This window comes from Chrysoperla carnea, chromosome 4 (genome assembly GCF_905475395.1).
Source record: "Chrysoperla carnea chromosome 4, inChrCarn1.1, whole genome shotgun sequence".
NCBI lineage: Eukaryota > Metazoa > Arthropoda > Insecta > Neuroptera > Chrysopidae > Chrysoperla > Chrysoperla carnea.
In genome coordinates, this window is record NC_058340.1 from 44,895,902 (window position 1) to 44,912,445 (window position 16,544).

Below are 16,544 nucleotides of genomic sequence, written 5' to 3' on the forward strand. Positions count from 1 at the left end.
CAAACTCAAAAAATGCCATCAAATCCAATATATTTACTATATGTTAATCTCTTTAATAATACAAGCCATCTATGATAATAGAAAAATAACTCTCATTGTAACTTTAATAATACTAAAACTATTATCGTCCTCTATAATTATAGACAAATACTATTTTTGTAATGCCATCTATTATTTATAAATAGGAAATATTCAAGTATTTATTTATTACGGAATCCTAAAAAAGAGTATTTTTCCAATCTTACCAGGAATTTCCAATTTCAAACATGCTAAAGTTTACTGCGCCAACATAGAATTTCCATTGTAACACAGAAAATATTTTAGTTTTAAACAAGATATATACTTATCTCTATTATATTACCTATCTCTATTATATTATAAATGTTTGTTTGTTACGCTTTCAAGCTAAAACTATCGAATGGTTTTTAATGAAACTGTACAGCAATATAGCTCATACTTTAGAATAACACATGAGATATAATTTATAAAGATATATTAATAAAAAATTTAAAAAAAAAAATTTAATTTGACTTACGTTACCATTATTTTGAGTGTTATAGAAAGGGGGTAAGCGAGAGCAATCTTTATCAATCTTTACTTTTATACCCAGCGAAGCGGGTAGGTATCACTCCAGTCCATCTATAAATATGTAACGAAAATTAGTTTTTTCTTGATCACTTTTAAACTTAGACCGTTGACTTTCTTTATCTCTTAAGAGGCTTTCAGCTTTCGGTCTCAGCTAAGTAACGTTTTGTCTGAGAAAATATGTACCCACTTTACTTTTTTTTGTTTTCTCTTTAACAGTAATGCATACTTTTTTTGATGTTCCGCACATCTATGGAAGAGTAAGAATACCTTTCGAATTATATCACTTTCAATTTTCATCAATTATAAGCAAAAGGTTTCGTCTATAACAACTAAATGAAATTCGAACAAACTAACGGGAAAATTGGAAATTATACGGAAAAAACAATAAATAATAGCCATTCCAATATTTACAATTGAATTAAATACCATTTGTCACAGTTTAATTCCACCAATTTCTTTTTAAAACATTCAAATATAGGAATAATATACGCAAGGAATTATGAAGACTATAAAGACACTTATGTTCTTAGATGACATGAAGGCTGGCAAATCATAGAAATTATGGTGAATTATCTCGAAAAATTATCAAGATTGTTAAAGGTGAAGAGACTAATTTTAAAGCCATCACTTTGAGAGTTTTCCCATCATTAAATGATGTTCGTTAAATGAGTGGGCGTATTTCGAATCATTATCATTATTTTGGCAAAATAACTGTACGTACTATGTCCGAATTCGGAACCCTTTTCTTTTTTTTAAGTCAGTTAAAAATATATTGAAAACACTCATTAACAAAACTTACAAATTACACTTTTTTCTCTTTATTTTCATATCTAACTGTATAAATCGCAAAAAACAACTTGTTACGTAAAAAAACTCACTCATGTAAACAAAGTATAACACACCATTTATACACAAAGTAAAATATGTAATATCGTTGTCTTTCTTTAATACAATGTAACAAAGTAAGATAGTAGGTTACTAGTGTGTTGTATATATGAATGGTTCTTAGTTATAGAACATGGTATGATATATTCAGTTCTTATGAGAATGGCTGTTTATTTAGTAGAGAGTTTTTGTGTGTAGGTTTTCATTAAAAATTCGCGCGCGCTTCGTCTTCTTCTTCTCCTAATTCAACATCATCATTATTATCGCTTTATTATTTCATTTAAAAAATAAATTATTATCAATCATCATATTAAAGTAATGTGTCGTCACATACATGACACAGGTTCACAGGTTATTATTTAACTAAATCAACAATTTAATTGAACAGAAAAAAATACATTTGTGACATATTTTCAAATTTTTCCTTTAAAATAGTGGAAAAACTCTATTTTTAATAATAAAATTATTATGTGAAATTATTAAGTAATCAGTGGTTTCATTTAAAATTATTTTTATTCAGTTTAAATTCATGTGTTTTTTGTGAAAATTGTTGGAAAATATAATGCTTCTAAGGTAAAATTAATTTAAAAAAAAAAATTTTTTATTTATGTATTTAATTAGGACAATTTTTTAAAATATCTTTGTTTGTTTTGTTAATTAAAAATAATAAATCAATATTTTCTATTTTTATTGTCGTAGGGTAAAAATGTATACAGAATGTTCGGGAAAAGTGGTGTATTAATTTTTACTCGGACTTTAAGTACATACAGGTACTAGGATTTGAAGAGGCTTGTTTAATATATTAGACCGTAAGCCCATGATAAAGAGAAATTTAATTATTTTTGTCTGCGTTTTGGAGATTGATAAAAGAAAATAGTGATTTTAATCGAATTAATTCAAATTTTTGTTTGACATATATATATATTAGAAGAAAGTTATTGGCAACACAATACGTGATAAGTTTTGCAGAATAAAAAACCGCCACTTTTCAACCCTTTCGGAAGTTTTAAAGCCATTTGTATACACATAATGGTTATCTTTTAACGTATACGAGGTGCAAAAAAAAACTTTGAAAAACATGAAAATTGGAAAAAATTGATTTCCATAAATTAGACACTCGAGTTACGATGCAATCTTCATTTGTCTATTAACAAACTTACCTATTTCAACCCTCCAAATGACAGACAAAAAAAACACACAAATTTCGATCCATTATGTGCTCATGGCCAATATGCAGTCCTAAAACATATGAGACTAGTACCAACAATAATTTATATCAATTAAGGTTACTTAGGCAACGTGACGTAGTAATTACTTAAGTTTTTTATTCTTTTAGTCTTCGAAATTTCGAAAATTAATTAGTAAAACTAACTTGTTTCGAGTTCTTTAATAATTTATCTTATCTGCAGAAATCGTAATCGATATGATTACCTCGAAATCTTAAACGCGAAATAATAATACTTTATCAGAGAGATATTGGATACAGAGAACCCAATTATCTTAAAAATATTTCTCGAATTTTAGTTTGAACTTATGACATAAATATCTTCCTATAAAAATTTTTTTCCTAGCTATTTTTTGGACAATATGGATTTTTTCCAAAATTATAATTATTTTTACCGATCATCCTGTATATGATAATTTACATAATGCGTTGATTTTTTTGTTTTTTATATTTATTATAATAATATAAAAATTATAGACGAAAATATTCAGTCAAAATTAGTACGATTTTTGGTATTTTGATTTAAAACTAAAATGAAGGTTCGATACTAAAAATTGGATGATTAAATGTAAACATAAATTATCGATAAAGTGGAAAAATAAAAAAAATACACGTGCGTGGGAGTTTGTAAATGGGTCTTCTATGATTCTTCGTATTTCACTTAAAATTGCATATCCAGGGTTTTCTAGGAATTCTTTTTTACTTATATAACTTTCCTTCTTGGGTTGTTTTCGTTATATAGGTATTCACACATGTTCCTGATTTAGGAACAATGGTCTCAACAAATGTTCCACGTTATCTCAAATTATTATGATAATTGCACTATTTTTTAATAAATTAGAAAACTTTAAAAAACAAACCCATTTATGGTAGCGTTCCACCCTCCATTTGTTCAAGTATTGAAAATTTCGAATATTAAAGAAGTATTTTCTAGAAACTTTCTTTTTTGTTTTTTCAAAAATCACAAGACTCAAGAAACTACCTACAAATTTTCAACTCTCTATCTTTTATAGTTTCGGAAAATATGGACACCAAAATTTTCCGTAATTTACTTCCTCACGGAAAAATAATGATATTTACGAAGAAGACAAGATGGGCGCTATAGACTCCAGATCCAATGGACCTATGTTGCTCATTTTCAAACTCAAACTGACTTTTTACGTCTTGAATACGTTATAAAAATTTCAGTACGATATCTCTTTTCGTTTTTGAATTATCGTGTGCACGGACGGACAGATGAGTAAACGGAAATGGACTAATTACATAATTTTATGAACATCTATACCAAAATTTTGTTTGTATCATCAATATTTCTAAGCCTTACCAACTTGGGGCTAACCTTAATATATTTGATATATGGCATATATAGAGTATAAAAATACCAGGGTTCGAGGATATATATCATGATATATATCCGATATATATCACGTGAATTTTTATGATATATATCAATACAAAAATGATTTTAAAAAATTTAATATTATTTAGTAATTTTTGGCGTTTGTTACCGTATTTCTACTTCCCAAATTTTGATGGCATTGGAGAGGAGTTAAAACCTACTAATACTAAGCTCAAATCGTGGCCTGATCTAGAAGAATATTTTATGTTTTGGTTTCATTTGTCTGATTTGAAGCGCCTAAGTAAATAAAACCTTTAAAACATTTTAGTTTTTTTTAAATATCAAAATTTTGATATATATCGGATATATATCAAAAATATCCGATGTTTAGATATTTATAATAAATATCGGATATTTTCATCGGATAATTTTAAAATCAATGACGGTAGGTATTATTTATTTGATAGGATCTTTTACACATTTTTATTGGTTTATTGTTGAATTCGGATGAAAATTTTTAAAGATTTTTATTAAAAAAATATTGTCTGAAAACATATTGGTAAAATTTTGCATTCTATTTCTGACTAAATTATGTGGTTATCGAAAAAATGTTACCTTTTCAATTTAATGTTCGTGCGAGATGTGCGTCTTTGAACTGACAATTTTATACCATGTATATGAAATATATTAAGGTATACTAAGTTTAGTCCCAAATATTTAACGTTTAAAATTATTAATGCTATGAAAAAAATTTTGGTATAGGTATTTATAAAATCTAATTAGACATCTAATTATACAATTTCCAGTTGTGCGTCTGTCTGTCGCTCTGTCCATTTGTCATCACGATAACTCAAAAACGAAAATATTTTTACAGCTTGCTCAGTTCGTAAAAAGTGAGGTCGAGTTCGTAATCGAGCAACATATAGTCTAGGAGCCAGGTACAATTTTGGTCAATTATTTCTTCTCGAGTGAAACTTAGTAAAATGCATTAGGCACTTATACTACGAATACTCGCGACCGTCAGCTGCGACTCCGTGGGTGGGGCGGGCAGTGGCAGCCTCCCACGCATGGAGGAAAAAAAAATCTTTTCAGTCATTTCCTCCCATTTGAAAATTTGTCAGATTATAGTTTACCTAGTATTTTAAAGAAAAAACAAAGTCAGCTGACCATAACATGGTGGATTATATATCAGCTGGCTGCTTGAACATGAAAAAAAAAATTTATATTTTCAATGATTTCCTCTCAACTAAAAATTTACCTGGTGGTCGTTTATATGCTACTATGAATGAAAATTAATGTCAGCTTGCTATATCTAAGTGGAAAGTTTGTCAGCTGGTACCTTCAAAGGTGTAACGCAGCAACATCGATCACCTACTGTATCTTATCAGCTGACGACTTTTCCCTTGACTTACAGCTAGCTGATTTTTTTCATTATTTACTAGAGCATATTAACAATCATCCTATAAATTTTCGTTCGGGAGAAAATAACGTATCTTAAGTTATTCTTTCTTTCTATATCGCAGCCATGACTGCGCACAAAGGCCCTTTGTTGTGTATAGCGCATGTAGAAGATTTTCGGTAGAAAAAAAATAGGTGGGGAATATAATGCGACTCGAGGAGAAAGTGAAACGTGTTTAGTCGACAAGAGTGTTAGTATAGTCACAGCTCGGTAAAAAAATAAACATGTCTAATGTCTAACTTGCCAAATCGATTTTAGTGCTAACTTAACGATTCGTTGTTCTGACACTGATGTTTTAGTCATAATGTTAGCTAATATGGTTCATGTTTCACAACATGTTAACGTTTTTATGGAAGTCGGTGTTGGAAAACATATGAGGTTCATCAATGTCACTCAACTGTATGAAACTTTGGGATCGAATTTGAGTGCAGCACTTCCAGCATTCCATGCATTTACAGGATGCGACTACAACCCAGCATTTTTTAGAAAAGGCAAGAAGCGTCCATTTTCAATTATGTCCAAATCTGAAGCTTTTACGGAGTGTTTTGTACAAATGTCAGATCCATCGATGAACAGGGAAGATATGTTCCGAAAAATTCAGGAGTTTGCTTGTCAGATGTATGGCCTTAATCGGTTAAAAAAAATTAACGACGCTAGGGTTGCACTGTTCCAAAAAACTTACAAATTTTTGGACAGTAACGATGAATTCAAGTTGCCTAAAAAAGGTATTGACGGTTCTTCTCTACCACCATGCAAATCAGAACTGCACAAGCAATATTTGAGGGCGTGTTACATTGCACAAATTTGGTCTCACGCTAACCTTAAAGTTCCAACAACTGAAGAACCTACAGACTATGGTTGGGAAGAAGTAGACAACCGATTCGAACTGGATTGGTTTTCTGGGACTCAGTTACCAACGTCAATTGAAGAGATAACCATTCAGCCTGAAAAAGGTTTTTATATTTTTATTTTTTTATATGATCATGTTTTACTATACACACGGATTAATAATTTTTTTTTTCATCTTTTTACAGATGATGATGATGAAGATATGATCGCATCTAACTCTGATAGCGACTCTGACAGTGAATCAGAGAGAGATGAAAGCGACTCAAGCCAAAGCCGAGAATGAAAGTGATTAATTTTGATTGTTATTTTTCATGAATTCGTTGAAATGAAAGTTAATAAATTAAAAAAATATTTAACTACAATAAATTATTCATTAATTAATTCACTCATACCAACATTTTCTCCATTATTTAACTTTAAATTTGTTATCAAAACACTCAAATCAAGCATACTGCCGAATAACTTAAGATACGTTATTTTCTCCCGGACGAAAATTTATAGGATGATTGTTAATATGCTCTAGTAAATAATGAAAAAAATCAGCTAGCTGTAAGTCAAGGGAAAAGTCGTCAGCTGATAAGATACAGTAGGTGATCGATGTTGCTGCGTTACACCTTTGAAGGTACCAGCTGACAAACTTTCCACTTAGATATAGCAAGCTGACATTAATTTTCATTCATAGTAGCATATAAACGACCACCAGGTAAATTTTTAGTTGAGAGGAAATCATTGAAAATATAAATTTTTTTTTTCATGTTCAAGCAGCCAGCTGATATATAATCCACCATGTTATGGTCAGCTGACTTTGTTTTTTCTTTAAAATACTAGGTAAACTATAATCTGACAAATTTTCAAATGGGAGGAAATGACTGAAAAGATTTTTTTTTCCTCCATGCGTGGGAGGCTGCCACTGCCCGCCCCACCCACGGAGTCGCAGCTGACGGTCGCGAGTATTCGTAGTATAAATCCCTAATGCATTTCACAAATTTTTGATTGGGAGGGACTTGGTCGTGAAAATCTGTCACTGGCTCCTAGACTAATAGGTCAATTTGATCTTGGGTCCGTAGGACCAATTTTGTAAACCGTTAGAGATAGAACAAAAGTTTAAATGTAAGAAATGTTCCTAATAAAAAAATAAACAACTTTTGCTTGAAACATTTTTTCGAAAACATCACTGTGTACCCGTAAGATTGCAAAATAGGTTCGATTATTGTATAGTATATGTTATATGGGAATATCAGTCATGTGTGATATGTATGTATGACTGGCTATCTCTCTTTGTTTACGTGACGTGATAAAACAAACGATTCCGTAATCAACACGGTCTATACATGGTATTTCAACAATTAACTCAATCAATGGTTTATTTTTACTTGTTTTTGAAAAATTTTCTCAATAAAACTTGAGTTATTTGCATAAAAAACTTAAGTTCAAATAAATAATAGTAAAAACTAAAAAACACGTTTTTATATACAGCTGAACTAAAAAGTACAAAATAATATCTATTATTTCAAACAAAATAGAATGATTAAGAAAAAAATCATTTTATCATAGCGTTGGGTGCTGGATTTCAATTATTGTAAATATTTGATTAACAGATATTAGTAAAAGTACAGTCATTATAAAATATCTTAAAAAGCACTCACGGCTTTTTTACACGATAATCGGAGAAACTTATTTCATTATTGTATTGTCATCGGTTCTTGATAAGTGTGCGAAATTTCAATTTTCAATCGGACTTTTTGAAGTTCTATTACATAGATACCTAGATACATATCAAGCTAAATAAAAAAACCCCTTGTAAATAATTATTATTAACAATTCAATCAATCAGAGTGTAAATTAGATTCCAAGCTCGAAATTCATCACCTATAATTGGTGATTGGATCTGATCTACAAGAATCACACTCACTACTGCTTGTTTACCGAGATATATTTTCACTTCCGACATCGATCATTGGACTCTCAATAAAATTATACGTATATTAGATATTTATTTTTATAAAAATCTTATAATTTTATTGCAAAATCAGCTTAAAAACATGCACTTTATTTTAAAATATCCTTTTAAATTTTTAACGAAAATATAGATAGAAATATAAATATTGATTTATGTACAAAATAAAATTTTATGAACTTCACTTTTCGCTCATATATTTGACTTTCCTCATTTGCACTGATGAGTGTTTTGTCAAGATTAGAAAGAAAAAGCTTTAAATTATTCCACAAGAGCTTTCATGCCCACTTTAATAATAATTATACCATGTATATATGAAATATATCAAGTTATACTAAGTTCAGTCCCAAGTTTGTGACGCTTAAAAATATTGATGATACGAACAAATTTTTGGTATAGGTGTTCATAAAATCACCCAAAGTTTTCATTTCCGGCTGTTCATATGTCTGCCTGTCTGTCATCACGATAACTCAAAAGCGAAAAGAGATATCAAGCTGAAATTAAATTTTTTTTAACCTCCGAACTAATTAACCCCCGAACTAAAAAAGGGGGTGTTATATATTAAGTTTGACCGCTATGTGTGTGTGTCTGTCTGTCTGTGGTATCGTAGCGCCTTAACGGATGAACCGAATTTAATTTTTTTGGTTTTATTTGAAAAGTAATTTAATGGAGAGTGTTCTTAACTATGTTTCAAAATTAGGGTACCGCACCCGAAAAAACTAAAAACTGACGATGATCTTACAAATCGATTCAGTTTGCAAAAGGCTTTAAGGAAAAAAGCAATTTAATTTAGAGTGTTCTTAGATATGTTTCAAATTCGAGTTTAGGGTTTCGTAGCCGAAATATTTGTCGGGGGTTTTTTAAATTTTGTAAATTTCACGTATATTATTATAAAATTTGTTTCACATGTAGATTTCAGAAAATTTATCAAAAATTATTTTATCAAAATTATTTTACACATTACGACGTCTATGGTCTCATTCAACATTTTCTTCAGAAAAAATGGAACGCTAATTCGTAAATCGTCTCCACCCCTGGTCTAGGTCTATATGAATATCTGTATGTTACTTTGAGATGATAGCGACATGATAATGTGATCGTGAGTGTTTGCACTAACGCGAAATTATTGCAAATAATATTTTTTAATAGAAAATGGAATAGCTAGATAAACAGACATATATGATGAATTAATCAATAAATTTATTGATTTTTTGTGTGTGTAAATAATTAAAATATACATTTGAAAAACAAATACACATAGAGGTTAGGTTAGCATGTTGTTTTCCCTCCTTCTGCAATATCGAATTGAGTTTTCCATTCAATTAACAATATGTAGAATGTAGAGATAGGTTGTACTCAATTGTTTTGTGGTTTTGTAAATTATGATGATGCATCATAATATTTGTTAAGGTTCAACTATATTGAGTATATTACGTCTATGTTTGGTCTGTGTTTATTCAATTATCATGTTAGTTATTTGGATGTTTTAACAGCCCAAGGCATTATATAGTTTCTAATTAAAAATTACTGTTGGAATGAACATTTCGATTCTGAAATTTTCGATTTTTTATTTCTGAATTGATAAGGCATAGAGGAAAATTTTAAAGTAGAAAGTTTTTTCTTGTTTAGTACAATGAAACTAAATATATAAAAAGATAAAAAAAACTTTTAACAAAAAGAAAACTGACTTCAAAAGAAAAACTTTTCTAAAACAAATTAATATGCACTAAAAAGTAAAAAAATAACGATAATATAAAGAAGTTAAAATTATATTATCGTTGTTTTTTTACTTTTTAGTGCATATTAATTTGTTTTGAAAAAGTTTTTCTCTTGATGTGGGTTTTCTTTTTGTTAAAAGTTTTTATTTTTTTTTATTTTGTGATTTTTAGTGAATCTAAAGTACACTAACTAATTTGTCACTAAAAAAAGAATAATCGAAATCGGTTGGCGTGATATTGAGTTATTCGTCCTCTGGCCGTGCATTTTTAATGCAAATGGTTTTCTAATGGATGTCGTTATCAGAACTGGACCAAAATGAAATGGGACCACACGGGGACCGCCAGCTTTCAAATACATAAAGAATCATCAAAATCAGTTCACCCAGCCGAAAGTTCTGAGGTAACACACATAGAAAAAATACAGTCGAATTGATAACTTCCTCCTTTTTTGTTTGAAGTCGGTTAAAAAAGTGTTGCATCTTTCAAATTTGCCACATTTGTTTATTGGGTTGCAAAAACTTTGTACCAAAAAAACGAGCCTTCTTCTTTTGTAAACCATTTTATTGTTGAATAGAAAGAACTATAGTTACAATTTTGTGGTTGTAAGAGAAACAAATGCTTATTTTGGATTTTTTAAATGCTTATTTTGGCTTAAAATGGTCATCTAGTACTAGATATTTTTCGTCGCTGAATCCGAATCAGATTACATAGATGCGGCCTCATACTCCCAAAGTCTTTTTGTCACTATTCCGAACATTTTTGACCGGAAATTCCATTTTTTGGTAAATAAACGGCAAACTAAGTATTTCATGTGCCCCCTATGAATTGCTTAAGTGGGCTGATGGTTCCTAGGAGTCCTATAAACATGTTACAAAAAGTTTCATTAAAATTGGTGCTGTTTCCCAACTTTTCCACCATCGACATTTTTTTCCAGCTTATTCAATGTATTAGCAAGGTATCTAAATAGTATAATAAGAAAAAGAGAACACATACGTCAGAGGAAATCTACTGGTTGTGATAGAAATGTGAAGACATTAAAGCCGTTAACATACAAACCAAATATCCGTGAAATATTCTTCCGATAAAAAAGGAATTTAATAATTTTGTTAGAGAATCCCCCATTATCATCGAAAACATGACTGCGGTGCGGTGCGTGTTCCTTCAATAAGCATAATAACACATAACAATGTAACTAAAACCGTATGATCGTTTAGAAATTATAGACAAGTGCACTTTGACTATACTACAGACTAGGCATATCTACAATAGAAGTACCTATTTCTCATACAAATAATTATTGTTGTAACCCTTTTTATATAACTGCAGACATAAGTACCATACCTTTATTGACTATTTAAATATTGTAAAAAATGTCTAGGCAATTTTATTATAATATGTGGTGTATGTACACTCACTGTCAGAAAAAGTGCCACAGTTAAAACCATTCTAAGCTTACGCATCATATGTTATGTTATAATAGTAACACTTAGAATGTTTTAAAACGAGCATTTTTTGTGACATTGAGTATACAAACCTACAAACTACAATGTACGAGGAACTGTAATATAGACGACTAACTTTTAATTGTTTTGCGCAAACGTTCTGAATACATGTAGAAAAAAATTTATTCCTTTGAACCTTTGAAGTAATACACAAAACAAAAACATTGATATTCAATGTAACAAGTGAAATTTACAAAATTTAAAAAATCCCCGACAAATACGATTTATTCCTTGTAAAACGATTTTTGGAAACGACCGTTTAGGGGCTACCATGCCACTAAGAAACACACAGACGAACAGATAAACAAATTTTTGGAAATATTTTAATTGAAATTGAAATATTTGAGTTGACTTTGTTCTTTTGAATTATTGTTTTGAATTACCTAATTATTTTACCATTTCACTTTTTGAAATGATGTGAGCCAGGTTTATTTGACCAATTATGTCCGTAGTAATTAATCATATGTCATGCCTTTTCGAAACTGAATCGACTTTGAAAGCCAATTTTTTAGTTTTTTCGGGTGCGGAAACCTAAACTCGCACATACCTAAGAACACTCGTCGTTAAATTTCCTTTATATGAAACCAAAAAAATTAACACATACACAGACATACACACATAGCGGTCAAACTTAGAACACCCCTTTTTTTAGTCCGGGGGTAAAATAATCTAGGTCTTATTTTTCAAATATTGCAACGTTTCGTTGGCCTTTATTACTTCGTCAAGCAAGAAGCTACAGTAAGTGAAGAACAGAACTCGTTACATTTATTTCAAATTTAAGAAAAGAAAAGAAAAAATATATTTACTCTTAAAGATATAGTTAAATTTAATGAGTTCTGTTTTTCAATTACTGTAGGTGTGGCTTGCTTGAAGAAGTTGGAAATAAACGCCAATGAAACGTTGCAATATTTGAGACATAACACCTAGATTATTTTAATTGTCCAAGTAACCAAGAAAAATTATAATATTTATTGTTCATAACATGGATAAGACTCAAAATATAGCCTGTATTATACTTGCTAGAAAAATCGTCAATTGATAAAATATAGTCACAATTTCTGTTCTTCGCCCTAACCTTTTTTTGTCAAATACCAGAAAAATATTAGATTTTAGTTCTGATGAGTCCCAATAATTGAATTTTTAGAAAATTCAAAAACAGTTAAATAATTAAAGGAAAGTGAGTAAAAAGAAAGAAAATAAATTTCCTTTAAAGAATGTGGAATATTTTTACAGATAACATAAATGTACATGTGTAATTGTAATAATATAAATGAATGATTACTATGTAATAGAATCATATTACCTAAATTACATTATATTAAATGATTACAGTATGTAATGAAAGTGAAATAAATAATAAACAATTTAAATATATTTAAATTTATTAGATATTTTATTATTTATTAAATTTACTAACGCAACCAATGTTATTTACATGCACACGTATTAGCGATACTTTTCAAGTCACAAATACCAAAAACTTTTATACATTGAGTATTTGAAACGTAATCGCAGAATACAGTCGCTATTTTTGAATACTTAAAATATAGATGGTTCTTAGTGCGATATTTTAAGTGGTTGTAGGTGTTACAAAAATTAGGTTAAACAAGTGAAAACAAACAATTGACTGAGTTAATTGTTAAAATACCATGTATAGACACTGTTGCTTACGCAATCATTTGTTTTTTTACCTCATGTAAGTAAAGAAAGATAGTCACTCTTATATAGCCAAACATACATAACTGATATTAACATATAATACATACTATATAATTTGCGTCTAATGTGCCCTCGCGGTACAATGATGTTTACGAAAAAATGTTTCAAACAAAAGTTGTTAATTTGTTTATAAGAAATATTTTGTAAAACGTTTGTTCTAGCACTAACGGTTTACCAGATGAGTCTTGCGGATCCAAAACCCAATTGGCCTATGTTGCTCATTTACGAACTCGACCTCATTTTTACGTCCTAAGCACCTTTTAAAAATTTCAGCTTGATATCTCTTTGTTTTTGAATTATCGTGTTGACAGACAGACAGACGAGCAGACAACCGGACTAATTAGGTGATTTTTTGAACATCTGTACCAAAATTTTGTTGGTTACATCAATATTTTCAAGCGTTCAAACTTGGAACTAAACTGTATATACCTTGATATATTTCTTCATATACATGGTATAAAAATAGCTCATGTTGCTCAGTATTTATATTGCACCATTTTGCTTTTTAAAGTAACAAACAACTTTTGTTCAAAACATTTTTCTGTTAAGTTCATAAAATTGGTAGTTATTTTTTAAAAAGAGAAATATTCTAATAGAAGGACATCAACTGGTCTGCCAAAAAAACGAACTAAAAAGTAAAACAAAAGTTTTATTACTTAATCTGCATGTACAAAGCGAAAGGTCACTCATTTACTCACTAACTGAACAAGTAAATAAAATTGTCATTGCAGTCGGGGAATCTCTTAGATTGAAATGTGTTACACAGAACGGTCCCCACCGCAGTGATACTTTTATTTACCTGTTCAGTTAGCGAATAAATGAGTTATATTTCGCTTTGTAAATACAGATTAACTAATAAAAGTTATTTTTTACTTTTTAGTTCGTTTTTGGCAAGGCAGTCGTGTTTTTTAATTGCCATAGCGATTTGTATTTGGGAACGTTCGCTATATCAAACTAGGCAGAAATACTAGGCGGAAGAAATTAGTTACAGTGACGTTAGCAAAATATTACCTTAATATTTTTAGAAGAAATTCTCATTTAATTTACCCCTATTTTAGTTAGATGCTCTCGAGAAGTATAAAGCTATTTGAATCCGAGATAAGATTTTATCTAAAGGTATTTACTTAATTTTATTAAAATCCTCCTGTGATAGAATCAGCTATGTAAATTTATAATACATATTTACATAATATTTGAATAGGATTGTGATGATACAATAAAGGTACAACTTTGAAAATGAAAACTTCTTAATACTTACATTATACAAAATAAATTTCAGTTAGTATTCAAAAACGCTGAACATAAAAAATAACTATTTTATTTATACAAATTTTGCCCCTTCTCGTTTTAAATTTTCCCTATAATTATATTTCGTTTGGTCAAGCACAGGCTGATGGATTATTGGAAATGGATAGATAATACTTTTTACAAAAATGTTGTTTTTACGACCCATAATTTTAATTTTTTTAAACTTTTGAGAGCTTTTACTCGATTTGCTTGCAAGAGAGCTCCTCGGCCCCCGTCGTGGCCTTCAGCCATGGCTCGTGTCACAGAAAATAACACTCTATGAATTCTTATATCAGCATAATAAATTATTCCCTTCTTTAGGGGAATGGGTGAAAAAATTAAAGTTTGTCGAATACCTTCATTAGTTTAAAGAAATTTTATAAGAAAGTTACCACCAAATGCAAAAAACCGCATCTCTCCCCCGTGTGTTTCGAAAGGGTTTTTCCAATTTTCGGGGGGGTTGCGATGTAGGTTATGAAAGTTTTCGAATTATTATGTTAATTTGACTTTATTTCGGGTTGATTATTGAAAATCTCTTCGTTCTAGCATATATAGAACATTTTCCGTCGGGTTGCAATGAAATAGTTGAAGTTTTCCAAAATTTTTTCTGTAGGTTCCAAGCAATTCCGCATCGAATGCAAAATCTCCCTTAGAATTTGTATACATTAGTCAGTAAGTCAGTGAGTCAGCTTCCTTTGGGGTTATTTATTAAAACTAGCATGGCACCTGCCAGCTTCACTGGGCTTAAAAGTAAAAACCACCGCTTAATAGCCTCCACCTCTCTTGTTCTCATTCCTTCCATAACACTCGCAGGGATTGTTTTACACACTTAAAATATATGCACAGTATATAAGAAAAAATGGCAATGAATTGTTTGACATTTACTATTTTAAATTTTTACACAAATAATGTGTAATTAATTTATTTTTTGTAAATTTTTTTTTTATAAATTATAGCTCATGTGTTATTCTGATCTTTTGGCGTTAAAGCGTAACAAACAAACAAACTTACTTTCGTATTTATAATATATATTGATAGATACATTATCTTCAACGGAGTCTCCTTCTAAAAATTTTCTAAGTTCTATCTTCAAAGTTCTGAAATTTGTATATTCAGTATTACTTTATACGGTCTGTTATTACATGCTCTGAATATTTAATAAATAAGTTTATGTATGTGTATATCGTTTAACATATGTAATATTATTCAAAACAACACCATATTAATGCCATATTTGTTTCAATCAAGAACATCATTAATTCATAACTACACACAAACCTATTTCTTAGTATATCCAGTGAATATAAGGGGATAGTTGGCTAACAAAGTACTTTTCGAACAAAAGTCGCTTATACGTAAATGGAGTCTTTAACTAAGACGCTTATAGTACGAAAACTTTGGAATTATCTAACATGATACAAAATTAGAATTTGTTTAGCATCGATAGAAAAATAATTTTATACACGATGTTCGATTTACATCTAGGCATATAACTATCACAAGTATGACAGAGTTCATGCGTTAAGCAATGCATCTAAGTAAGAGGTATTAGAGGTGTTATGGGAAATTGCAAAAGTTACTTGGGTCGTGGCTTCGATGTCCTTTAAGCGATGCGATAGTTCTTCTGTTGTGTGCCTGCAGAGAGTGGGGATCAACACATGTATATAATACCTCTCACTTAGATGCATTGTTTAACGCATGTATTCTGTCATACTCGTGATAATTATATGCCTTGATGTAAATCGAACTTCGTTTATAGTTCGAGAGAGGAAGGCTAGTGATAATCGGGAGATCTGAATAGCAGATGAAAGAAAAATCATTTTGTTCGACATTCAATAAAACGGGAGTCTGTTGACCAACATGTTGACATTGTGAGCTTGTGATCTATCAGTTTTCCCTCAAAATCTTTGTTAGCCATAACAATTTTCTCAAATCCAATACTGAAAATTTTATACTGTCTAGTGTCTATTATAATCTTGAATGAATTTGTTCCATATTAAATATACAACATTCTTA

At 29.8% G+C, this 16,544-nt stretch overlaps 1 protein-coding gene across 6 annotated transcripts in view; it reads left to right on the plus strand.

The window, feature by feature from the left end:
* The window catches only part of LOC123297828 (rho GTPase-activating protein 26), a 227,983-nt gene that overhangs the window by 186,553 nt on the left and 24,886 nt on the right, over positions 1–16,544 (plus strand). The window contains exon 1 of one of the 6 annotated variants that reach the window (XM_044879629.1): positions 1,934–2,046. The exons of the other annotated variants lie outside the window; for them this stretch is intronic. The gene's annotated coding sequence lies outside the window, so the exon portion shown is untranslated. Of the gene's footprint in view, positions 1–1,933; positions 2,047–16,544 lie in introns of those variants that run through there. 6 annotated transcript variants of the gene reach the window in all.